We start from the raw sequence: 12,647 nt of genomic DNA, 5'->3' as shown, positions 1-12,647 counted from the left end.
AAAAGACAACAAAAACGACAAAACAATAGCAAAAATACCAAAAAGCCGCCCAAAAATTAATGAAAAATGTCAACAACAAACCCGGAAAACAATAACCATAACACGAAGATAGAAATTATTGTAACAGTAGGATACAAAATAACAAAAAAACATAACCATCAAACTTATTGTTGTCCACCATAACTTTCTTGGTTTTCTACCATAAAAATGACGGGTTGTTAAGTATCTTAACAATTGAAAAATTTAGTTTTTCGCGAACAAAACTTTTCATTTACAGTAAAAGTTATCGTCCTTTTATGGTAATATTTTAGGCGAAAAAACAAAATATAATTGAAAAAGGCAGCAAATTCATGATGAAATATGGCCAATTCCATAGCATAAAACAAGAAACAAAAATATGAATAAAATTTGAACTCGAGGCACTTTTACAATAAATTTACCATAAGTTTCAATGTTCATTGTTTCTACTGCAAAATTTAATGTAAATTTTATTACGCGAAGCTCAATAAAACGACCGAAATAACATGATAATATGATGAAGACGACGAAAAGACGCCAAAACAAACAAAAAAAACATGCTAAAAACAATGAAAAATAACGAACTACGGCGAAAGGCCGTTGGCATGACGACGAAAATAAGCTAAAGCAGCGACAAAAATGGCAAAAAGCCATAAAAAATACAAAAAATGATTTAGAAAACCCAAAAAAAGACGACAAAAAACGGCAAAATACAACGAAACGACAGTAAAGAAAAAAACATTTTGGTTGCGTTTTTTATATGCCAAAAGGGCATTGCGGCAGACTTTATGGTCGTCTTTTGTGGCAGTTTTGGTTGCTATCGACACAAACAGGACAGCAAGAAAAGGTGCCAAAAAGGTGATGAAAAGATAACAAAAAACGATGAAAAAACGAAAAAAAAATCGACAAAAGTACGATGCCAAAATGAAAATACCAAAACAGCAACAAAAAAGACAACAACAATGGTAGAAACCCGTTGAAAACAGTAACGAAAAATGCATAAACAAAGTCACAAAATGACGAACAGATGACGGAAATGTGACGTAGAGATGACAAATCGACCATGAAAATGTGACAAAAATATAGACAGAGAATAGACAAAAGAGACGCCGAAACGTATCGAAAAACAACAAAACATTACGAAATGTCAACATAAAAACGACAAAAATAAGGCGAAGGGACTATCGAAAAATAGAAAACAGACAAATAAGCGAAAAGCTGATGAAAATAAAAAACGAAAGACGAAAAAACATAGATGAAAGGAGAATGATGAAAGATCAATAACGAACGTTGAGACTAAGTGTACTTAATTAATTTAAGTTAAATCTCAAATGTACATGAAATGGTTAAATTCAAAAGTGCTTTTTCTCCAAATACAATCAAGAACAATACCTACAAAACAAATGCGATAAAGAGTGATCACACATTTGGGAGCATTTCGCTTCTCTATTGATTTTAAAACGAAAGTATAACCCTTTCTTCGGTAACAAAACTACGGATTTTCCTCAGGAAAGTCTGGTAACACTGATGCAACCTTAATTGCGTTCGATTCTTGCTGCTAACAGATACTCGTACTATGACGTATTCACCATCAGTCCAACCTGTTCAGCTCGACGTTCCAGCTTGGTGTAATGCTCAGAAACCGCCTGGAACGCCCTTCCATCAACATCCACGTCGTCCGAGAGGCAGATGGATGACAGTATTAATTTAAAATCTTTCCCTGCTTGCTAAAACACGTCCGTTTTATACCCAGCTAGCACCAACTCGTATATCAATGTACGAAAACTATCGTAAATATCTCCTAACAAACTCGAAATCGTAACTAAAGCTGGAAAAGTGGGATCAAGTTGATTTTCTGTCGTATATAATGATAATGACTAACATACATACGATTTTCACAAAATTGTAGAGTAGTACGGAGCGACTCGCGCTTAATCGGATATTATCGTATATAAATACTTATATAGTCGTAACGCTCAAAATTATTCGTAATCACATATATCGCCTCCAAAATAGTGCGTATATTCTAATTTTACGCATGAAATACGATTTATTTAGCATGTATATCTGTACGTAATGCTGATTTTTACCTTTTTTATACATATGAAAATGCTAGCTGGGTATCTTCTAGCACGATGTTGTATATCCATCGAGCTCGATAATGCGTTCGATGTCCTTTCACTGCATTGTACACCATCCATCGTGACCTTAATCAGTCTTGTCAGCTTCTTGGGAAAGCCTTATTTTCCATAGCTCTTCTCGGTCGATAGTATCATGCGCTGCCTTGAAATCCATGAATATTTGAGACGCAGGTATTTGGTGTTCGTGACTTTGTTAAAGGACATTCCACAAAACGAAAATTTGGTTCGCCATCAAGTCTGTCCACAAAATCATCTTAAAAGCTTCTCATTTGGGTTATAGGAATATCTTTAAGTATGTGTCGTCGTCCATGAGGATGCATCCTTCGTACTTCGTAGAGCACAAAAGAATCCACTAGAAGTATATTTCCGTCTTTTCACATTGTTCACAATTCGGGCACGGCTTGTAAAAGTCTCAATAGAACGATGAATTATATTTCATCTTATTATAAAAAACCGGCTTAAATGTATTTCAAACCAACCGATCTTCATAGCTTGTTTTCTTGAGCACTTCTCCCGACAGCCAAATTTCGGGAAAACTGTGAACTCGCTATACTTCGATAATCTAGAAAAAGAAAATTTTTACACCCCACAGCCAGAAGGCAATTTAAAAGAAAGTGAACAATTTACAGCCAATTCTCTCCTTTCAAAATAATGCAATGAAAACATGAAATGACGTTAAAAATAAACAATGTTATATAGCCCAATATCGCAACATCCTACAGTACATCGGTCCTCCTCTATATTCCGCTCGATTTCATCGTACGAGGCTATGCAAGGCTTCCGTACGTCGTCGTCGTCGTCGTCGTCGCTTCGCAACATAGCACAATAGCATTCCTCAAAGTTAGCTTGAACTTCACAAGCAGAAAAAAAATCGAACACCAAGCCAGTCGCTACCTACTGGCAAAGAATAAAAAAAAAACAGTAGGTAGATGAAATTCTCGTTGGGGATTGCTTTCCTCCCGTCGCGTCAGCCAGCAAACTGTTTGCGCGTGTGTGGTTTCCCAACAGCAAACGCGTTCGAAAAGCAAGCTTGCACATATAAAAATTCCATTCCGCTGCAGCACAGACAGGCTCGCGGAAAAGTTGCTGTGCAATAAAATGGACGGAAAAAGGAAAGCACCACCGGTGGTAAGTGGGTGGTAAGCAGGGCCGGAAAAATCCTTTCACTTTCGGCAGCTTTCTGAAGTGGCTCGTAATGTGCTCCATGTAGGTAGGTAGCAAAGTATGGTGAAGCTGCGAGCGTAGCTCGTGTAATAAATTGTATTTCGACAAGTCATTTAGGAAAACGTGCCACAGTAAAATGAGTTATACGATTCGTCGTTTTCCCGCGGCAGTTCCTATTCGTATGTTACGGTTGCGGAAATTTCAAAGTAAATTTAGGAAAATTCATCTAAAGATTTACGAGCTCGGGTGCAGATCTATGGAGCTGGATTCGTCAAACGACACAAATGTTTTGTTGAAATTTGAATTCCTGAGCTGAAGAAATTTTACAATTCTGTATGGAAATATTTCCAGAGGATAAAATCATTTACGGCATATGACTGCATGGAAACGTAATGGATATTGTTTGACGAAAGAGATGTACCTACATAAAAAGTATAAACACCAACATAATCTTATTTAGTGCCCTGCATAAACCTGGACAATAAATTCAGCGTTTCCACTTTGTCAATTGCACAACATATGATATACAATGCGATTGACCTGTGCCAAGCCTGTTCATCTAGTTTTTTATTTCAATTTTATAAAATTATTATTGAAATTTTAATCCCATTTGTCCGCTTGATTTTCACAATTCTTACCTCGTACTGAATTTCTTTGCCTATTCTGGATGTCTGAAATTGCTTTACGACGATTCTGAGCTCAATTTGGAATCATTCTTTTGGAGCCTCTTCTGACCTTCAATTTTGTTTAACAGAATTAATTTGGTACTATTCTAGAAACATTTTCAACAATTCTGAACTCAAGTAGAGGACTTTTAAACTTTTCTCACCCCAAAAAGCGTTTAACGGTAGGCCAATTCGGAACCATTATCAGTGTTAGACTCTGACTCAATTCGGAAATATTTTTTGTTCCTTTCTAATTTTCAGAATCATTTTTTGACAATTCAGAGTCATTCTCAGTTTTGACATTTTCTGGCCTTTAGAAACATTTTCAGCAATTCTGAGCTCGATTTGGGATCATATTTTTTGAAGTTTTACTGGCCTATAGAAGAGTTTTTCGACTATTTTGAACTCGATTTGGATTTTTTGTGTGTTTGTTTGGCTTTCAGAAGCTGGTCATGTTTTGCTTTGAGCGTTTCTAGTTTCAACAACCGTTTCGTCATCAATTTATCAAGTCATCAATTTAAATTTATTGTAGGACCTATTTGGGCCATAACAACCCAAGCAACAATGTGAGTTTTATTGTACTCTTATGGTGCTCGTCAAGACCAATTTTGGTCTTAAATGCCATCATAAGAGTGTAATAAAACCCAAATTGTTACTTGGGAAACTACTCTCAGAGATTCAGAGCTCAGTTCGAATATTTCGTGACATTTTCTGACTTTTAAAAGCGTTTTACGAAGCGTTTTTTGTTTTCTGGTTTCCAGAATCATTTTTTGACAATTTTTAGCTTAATTTGGGATCAAATTTTGGACCCTTTATGGCCTTGAGAAGCGTTTTTCCACGATTCAAACTGCAGTTTGACTTTTTGGGAAGCGAATGTAACTAAATTCTAAGCTATATTTTAGTCTTATTTGGTCTTCAGAATAAATTTTCAACGATTCTTAACTGAATTGCGAATAATTATTACATCTTTCCTAGTTTTAAGTTTTTAAGCGATTCAGAAATGAATTTGGGAATTTTGGGACAGCGTTTAACGACGACTCTACCGAAGCAACACAATTTTAGTACTACTAATTGCACCAACTTATTTATGACCATATATCAGTTGCCACTACTACTTTATGACAACTGCGTTAGCAGGGTGGACTTAGTTTGGGATCATTTTCAGTTTTGAGTTCTACTCTATTGACCTTTAAAAACATTTTTTCTAAGATTTTCTCAACGATCTCAATTCAGGATTATATTTTTTTAAAACTTTGGAATTTTGGGGATTTTTCGTCCTTGAGAGGCGGTCCAAATTGCATTTTACCCTATTCTGGCTTTTAGAAGCGTTTTTGACGATTCTATACTCATTTTGAGAGTTTTTTTTAACTTTTTCTGGCCTTAAGAAGCGTTTGATGGTGGTTGAGAACTCAGCTTGGGACAGTTTTGGGACATTTCATGATCATTAAAGGCTTTTTACGACGATTCCAAACTCAATTCGGAATTACATTTTAGGCTTCTCTGGTGATTAGAATTTGAAATCTTTTTTGCACCTTTGCTGACCTTAAGAAGCGTTTTTCGGCGAATCAAAAGTTAATTTGGGTATTTCGGGACAGCGTGCAATAGTGATTCTGGGATTAATTAGGTATCATGTTCAGTTTTGAATTTGTCTGACATTTAGAAACGTTTTCGGCAATTATGAGCTCACTTCGAGATTATAGCTTTGGGATTTTCTTCGGCCTCTAAAAGGGGGTTTTGACTATTCTGAAACACAATTTGAAATTAACTTTGAAGTATTTTGCATCCTTCAGAAGTGGACCACAATTTGTCTAGACGTTTTCTGGCTTTTAGAAGGGATGGGATCCGTTGTTCGACAGATCTGACCTCAATTCAGTGCTACATTTTCGGTTTTCAAGTCTTCAATTTTCGACAAATAAGAACTTAATTTTAAATGTTTTTTACGTCCTCTCTGTTCTCAAGATGCGTTTTTCGCCGATTTAGGGCTCAGTTTGGACATTTTCTGACCTTTAAAAGCGTTGTTCGCCAATTCTGATTACAATTCACAATTTTATTAGAAGGTTTTTCTAGTCTTCAGAATCATTTTTCGACGATTCTGAGCTTAATCTGGGATTTTACTGACTTTAAAAGGCGTTCTTCGACGATTGAAAGCTTAATTTGGGTATTTTGGGACAACGTTTGAAGGCGATTCCAGGTTTAATTTGAGATTTTTTTGAAATTTCACTTTAAGTGTATTCGACAATTCTAAGCTCAATTTAGGATTATGTTTTTAAGATTTTTCCTGACCTACAGTAGCGTTTCCCGACGATTCTGAGTTCGATCCGGAAATGTACTTTGGCCTTCGGGTTAGAATCATTTTTCAACGATTCTGAGCTTAATTTGAGATTTTGTTTCTAGCGATTTAGAGCTCAAATTGAGTGTTTCAGAATTTTTTCTGACCTTTAGAAACAATTGGACTTTCCTGACATACAGCAACGTTTTTTGGCGATTCAGAGTTAAATTTGATGACTTTGGGACAGCGTTTATTGGCGACTTTGAGTTTCATTTGGGATCATCATTAGTTTAAATTTTTAAGATGTTTTGTCGCACCTTTTCTGATTTTAAAAAGCGTTTTCCAGCGATTCAGTGCTCAATTAGGGCATTTTGGGACACCGTTTGATGATGATTCTGGGCTTGATTTGGGAACATTTTCAGTTTCGACTTTGTTTGGCCTTTAGAAGCGTTTTCGGCAATTCTGAGGTCAATTTAGAATTATATGTTTGCGATTTTTTTTACCTATGGTAGCGTTTTTCGACGATTTTGAACATAATTTGAATTTTTTCGCCTTTTCTAACCTTAAGAAACGTTTTTTGATGATTCAACAGTCAGATTTGGTATTTTAAGACACCTTATGTCTTTTGGAAGCGTTTCTCGACGATCATGACCATTCTGGTCTTCAGAATCATTTTGCAACGATTCAAAGATTAATTTGACATCTTTTTAACGCCATTTTCTGTCCTTACGAAGCGTTTTTCAGCGATTCAGTGCTCAGAATGTATATTTTGGGACATTTCCTGATCCTATGGGTTGATAAATGCTCCTAAAAGTGCTTTTCGACGATTCTATCCTAAATTTCCAACTAATGGTCGCAGTGGTCCAGGCTCCCATAAAAAAAACCTAAATTCGGAGCTGTATTTTGGGTTTTTATGGTCTTCAGTATCATTTCTCAACGATTCTAAGCTTGAGTTCCGTTGGAATTTTTTTGACCTGCAGCATTTTTCAGCGTTTCAGAGCTCAATTTGGGTGTTTTGGGACAGCATTTGATGGCGATTTTGGGCTTAATTTGGAATCATTATTAGTTTCGACTTTTTCTGGATTTTAAATACGTTTAGCAAATTTGATTTAGATTTGGGATCGTACGTTTGAGACTCATCCTGGCCGATAGCCGACATTTTCGACGATTTTGAACCCAATTTGGAATCAATGTTGGGGTTGTTTGGTCCTTCAGGAATGAGCCGTATTTTGTTTCGACCTTTTCTTGCTTTTAGAAGCATATTGACAATTTAAAATTCAATATTAAATCTTTTTAAGCCTTACAAAGCGTTTTTTGGCAATTCAGAGCGCAATTCGGGTATTTTGGGACATTTTCCAACCTATAAAAGCGTTTTTTGACTATTCTGAATCCGGAACCATATATGTATTGAGTTTTTGTAGTCATTTTCCGAAGATTCTGAGCTAGATTTGGACGTTTTTCGCACCTTTTATGATCTTAAGAAGTGCTCTACGGCGATTCAGAGCTTAATTTGTGTATTTTGAAAAAGCATTATGGGCTTAATTTGGGATTTTTAGCTTTGCCGTTTCCTAGCATTTAGAAGCGTTTTTTCGACGATGCTGAGCTTAGTTTGGGTTCATATTTTTGAAGTTGTTCTGGTCTATAGAAGCATTTTATGGACGATACTGAACTCAATTTGGGATAATATTTTCGATGCCTTTCCTGACGTCTTTACTGATGATTCTGATCTGAATATGATTTTTTTTGGCTTTCAGAAGCGGGTTATGTTTTGAACTTCTCTGACCTTTCATGATGACCCTCGACACAATTTGGGATAATTCCGCTCCTCTTCTGCCCTTCAGAAGCCTTTTTCGAGGACGACGTTCTGTTTGTAATTTTTTGGGTCCTCATACGTTCATACTCTTCGGACTAGGAATTATATTTTGTATTTTTGTGGTCACAAAATCAATTTTCTACGATTCTGAGCTTGATTTGGGAGTTTTTTTTTTTATTTTTTGAGCCCTTTCTGGCCTTAGAAAACCATTTTGTGTATTTTGGGACATCGGGTTTATTTTGAGCCTCCAGATACAGAACATGTTTTGGCTTTTAGAAACGTTTTTCGACAATTAGGACGATCTCAATTTGGGACATCAGAAAGCATTTTTAATGATTCACATACCAATTTGTATTTTTTTTTTCTTTGGTCTTTTCTGAACTTAAGGTACCGAATCGCGATTCTGACCTTAACTAAAGATTATTTTTAATTTTGACCTTTTCTGGCCTTTAAAAGCATTCTTCGGCGATTCTGGACTCAATTAAGAATAACTTTTTTTACATTCCTGGTTTTGGGAATCATTTTTCGACCATTCTGAGCTTAAATTGTTATCGTTTTTGCACCTTCATTGGTATTAAGAAGCATTGTTCAGCTCTATTTGAGCATCTTGGGACATTTTTAGCTCTGTTAAAACGTATGACGGCGAATCTGTGCTAATAAGTTGACTTCATTTCCAGTTTTGACTTTTTCTGGCCTTTTCTGGTTTTTCGGTGATTCAGAGTCTAATTTGAGATTAATTTGTGGGACTTGTTTGGGTCTGCCGAAACGAATCGTGTTTTATTTCAACATTTTGTAACTTGTGTGAGCTCATACATTAAATCTCATATTAAACATTCGATTTCACAGGTATTATAATTTATAATTGATAAATTTTAGAATCCTGAAAGTAAATAAAAGAGAAAACTTTTCCAATTAAATGCAGCCATTTATACTTATTCGCGTCAGATACGTATTTCGCCTACGACTTGCAGCCTTCATCAATGTCTGAGTTCGGAAACAGACACAATCACAATAGATCAACGATACTGGTCGTAGTGATGAGTCCATACAGGAAAAAAAATCTGTCGCGAAAAAATATAAATAGCAGAATTTAATTGGAAAAGTTTTCTTTTTTGTTTAATTTCAGGTTTCGTATTATTCTAAGACGCTCCAAAAACTCCAAAAAGAAGAGAAGAGAAAAAGAAGAGATTGACAAACCACACAGTATTTCACAAGTAGCCACAATACTACAAAATAGTCTAGTTGATTCAAAAGTGGAATGTGAGATAAAATTTCTCTGTCTTTAGACGAAATATTACATTTGATAAACAAGAAAATACGAGTACGTCTGACGAGTAAGTTATTAAGAAAGAAAGCTATCCAGTACGAAATGAATGCAATAAAAACTTCCAACAACCAACCAAAGACCAGCTCCACTTTCTCGTGATGATTCACAGCAGAAAAGAAAATATTAGATTAACTAAGGTTATTGCAAATATAAATGCAAAGCACCGTAAACATAGACGAAACAACAACGGAGACTCTCCGCTGCTGCTGTAAAACAGTGTCATTTTACACGGTGCGCCGTTGCCTTAGGGTCGGGATGCGGTGGTGGTTGTCTGTCCGGACGACCGTCCGTTCGTCCGTCCGTCGCATCGCTGCGGCACTGGGTTCCATCACAAAACGGTAGTGGAAGTTGCGGTCCTGCAAAATAAAACCCACAATTTGCTGAATAATGCCCGCTAAATAGATTATTACCGCGAGAACAACGAACGCCGTAAACTGTCGCGTCATCGTGGTCGTCGTCGGTGCACAGCCAAAGAGCAAACGGAACGGGCACTAAGCGAACAAGGACGGACGGACCTGCTGCCTTCCGTCAGCAGGGAAGGACGTCTCGCGGTGAGCGAGAGTACCGTCAACCGTGGTTCGGTTGATCCGCGGTATGGCCATTGTGGTGATTTGAACGTAGTCACACTCTTGGACGGTTTCCCGCGAAGCTGCATCAGCGAAGCAACGCAATACGTTATGTTTATGAGAGCAGGTTTAAGAGTCCACTACCTTAAGTCGGGTTGGTTAGTTTAGATCATATAAATTATATGATTCAATTTTGTCCAGTGAATCATGATGTTGGGAAAATCCGGAATGGTAAAAAATACCGTGAGAATCTGGATTACAGTTCAAAACCTGTATTGAATACTATTCCAAAACAAGAAAATATAACTTTTTTCTATAAAGATTTGTTTGCTGTTGATTTATGACACAGATTTCACAGATTTCAGATGATAGTTTAAATTATTTACAAATCCAAAAAAATGGACGAGATAAAATCAGTTTTAGTTTGATTCAACTTATCAGTGAACTACAACATTAGTCATACAGTTTGAATATTTATTGAAAGTGAAACAAAATAAACCTCAGGTAGAGCCACCGAAAGGCACAAAAAATGTAAACCAAACCCCGGGGCCGTATTGTTACCTCGAAAGTATGCTAAAGAACTTATGACTAATCGATTATCGTTTCTTACTTTAATTCGACGGAGCTGCCACTTCCAAGGCTGATTAGTGAGAAATAATCGCTTTCGGTTCGGTCAATCGTTCGGTAGGCCTACATATAGAATATTCAGAAGAGTTTGGCTCGTGTTGTGTTAATTGGCAGGCAGGCAGCCAGCAAAATCAGTTCAGTTCAGTGCCTGCTTACGAATGTATGAGTGAAAGCAACTCGACCCTTAGCTAGAATTCTTAGAATTAGAGCTGCGGTATGATGCTCATTAGGGTGGCAGTTGAAATGAAATGAACATTTTGAATTTCAAAGCAAACATAATGTACAAAATCTTTGTTACCTTCCGAAAGTTAAAAACAGAAACTGAAATTTGTATAATTAAATAAATAAATAAATAAATAATGCATCCAAATAAATAATCTATTTGTTGTGACCTTACGGTCGCATTCAACAACTCTGCCTGCAGAACGCAAAACAAAAACATGATATCAATGCCACCAGCTTTTGGTACGTCACGGTCATCTTGTCCGTATCCGGACATTCGATAAAACATAAACGGCAAGATTGAAAACGTGCAAAAAAGTAGTTCAGGGAAGTGGAGGAGGAGACATCTAACTGCCTAAATCCTATTTGAAACTATATCAAAAATTAACTACAAGTTACTTAAACTCTAAGACGAGCTTAAACTATACTTAAATCAAGATGAAAGGTAGAATAATATGCATATACGTAAATTACTGAGATGCAAATTCGAAGATTGACCATTTTATTCTATCAACGTGCCCACACATCGCATCTTTACTGACTTCAAAACAGTATGCGATACCATCGATCGTGACCAGCTATGGCAGACAATTCACGAACACGGTTTACCGGACAAATTGATGTGACTGTTCTAAAAGTGGAGTGAAGTTGGACCTGTTTTTCAACGATTTTGTGTATTTTTTGCCGAGTAGTCCAATCGTAAAGAACTCCGCAGCCTTCAGGTGTTTTCACACGTAGGTCTTCAACAGAACCCAACGAGTTTCAGTTTCAGCCTAGCTTTGGGACAGTTTGGAGGATTCATAGTCATTGATACGAATTCGACTTCATTGGCTTTGTACCAGGCTAACGTGACCTTCAAGTGATGTATTTATACTAATTTTAGCTGGAAGATCATGCTTCCTGGGATATGAAATGGGGAAGGCAACTATGTAGGAAAAAGTGCCTAACATAGCTCCAGCCGTCCCAAACCTCTACCTAGCGCCTCCACGTGGCCATACCTGGAACTACTTCAATTTGTATAATTGAGTAGCCAAGCTAGGAGTTGCGGGGTTGTGTGGTTCTCAGTTTTAGGCAACCATTGAACCACAGGACTTTATTTTCAAGTGTTATATTATTTAAACTAATATTTTTGGTAGACTAACTTGTTATTTTCAGAGATCAAAACAAGGCGCTATATCCTTGGAAAAATGCAGCCTGGTTTCTGGTCTAAATGCCATTAGTTTATCCCCGAGGGACTGGAGTTTCACTTAACTTTTATTAGCAAAGATACTCCCAACGACTGTAAATAAATCATTATCTATATGGGAAGCGTTTGATACGGGACGTCCACGCTTTCTTCCTTCCCCTTGATTTCAACGAGTTTAATGGAATTAGGCATTATTTCTGATTCCACTTGATTCCTTGGAATTCTCTCTGCGGTACATGCTGCACAATGGGCCTGACCGTCATTTTCCAGGATGACCTCTTAGCCGAAGTTTTCCGTAAAAATGTACTTATCGGTATCATCAACACTTTGACCATCACAGACGGTATAGAACTGGTCACCCAGAAGCATCTTGTAGACAAATTTCACACAAGTTTCACCCTGCTCTTTATATAAGAGACTTATTCGGTCTGTACCGAATACCCCAGTGCAGCGTCACAGTTAGCAAACAAACTAGTCTTAGCGATTCGCCACCAGGCACAACTCTGTATTGTATGCAAGTTTAGATCATTAAAATTCTTGAATGAAACCGAACTATCAAGGTTGCTAATATATCTGCTACAGAAGGTACCTTATTCGCTAAAAGTTGCATGTGAGCAACGCACGCGGGTACAGCTAATAATCCTAATGC

The sequence above is a fragment of the Sabethes cyaneus genome, chromosome 2, assembly GCF_943734655.1.
Source record: "Sabethes cyaneus chromosome 2, idSabCyanKW18_F2, whole genome shotgun sequence".
Lineage (NCBI taxonomy): Eukaryota > Metazoa > Arthropoda > Insecta > Diptera > Culicidae > Sabethes > Sabethes cyaneus.
This window is presented reverse-complemented; position numbering follows the sequence as displayed.